Source organism: Pristiophorus japonicus, chromosome 26 (genome assembly GCF_044704955.1).
Source record: "Pristiophorus japonicus isolate sPriJap1 chromosome 26, sPriJap1.hap1, whole genome shotgun sequence".
NCBI lineage: Eukaryota > Metazoa > Chordata > Chondrichthyes > Pristiophoridae > Pristiophorus > Pristiophorus japonicus.
The window spans coordinates 6,215,569-6,216,440 of NC_092002.1; positions in this window are offsets into that span (position 1 = coordinate 6,215,569).

The following is an 872-nucleotide window of genomic DNA, read 5'->3' on the forward strand; positions in this document are numbered from 1 at the left end:
AGCTAGCCATTGTCTCTGTTGAATTCCCCCTTTCGATTCGACTACATGTTGGGGCATGTCCGATTGCCCTTGTCTGCCTAGAGAACTGTGTGCCGCGTTAACAATGCTGACTCCCTGGTCGTTTGCCGCATTTGAGCCAAGATTTTTGTCATACATCATTCTGGTCTCTTCCTTCCCTGAGATAAATGTCTTAGCTATCAGAGCCGCCGCTTCCAAGGTCAAGTCTTTGGTCTCAATCAGTTTCCTGAAAAGCCCAGCGTGCCCAATGCCCTCAATAAAAACGTCTCGCAGCATCTCCGCTCTGCATGCATCTGGGAACTTACATAGGCTCTTCAGTCGCTGGAGATCTGCCACGAAGTCTGGAACGCTTTGCCCTTCTCGCCACCGGTGCGTGTAAAACCGGTGTCTCGCCGTGTGCATGCTGCTCGGCGGTTTAAGGTGTTCCCCGATCAACTTACTGTGCTCTTCGAACGTCTTGTTCACTGGCTTCTCTGGCGCTAGATGGTCCTTCATCAGGGAGTACGTTCTGGACCCACAAACCGTCAGGAGATGAGCCCTGCGTTTGTCGGCCGAATCCTGTCCCAACCATTCCTTAGTGACAAAACTTTGCTGTAGTCTCTCAATAAAGTCGTTCCAATCATCACCAACACAGTACCTCTCTTCTGTGCTACTAGTGGCCATGCTCGCGTGGTTTAAATCCCAGTTTCTCGTCGCCAATGATATGTCCTTACTCTACAGTATAAATGCACATGAACCCATATTTGAGAGAAGGTCACTCTGTGACCAGTTAAATTTATTACCAAGACCTCAAGTGATGAAGTTGGGTGGAACTTCCACTTTTTCCCTGAAAGTCCAGGTTAGGAGTGTCTCCC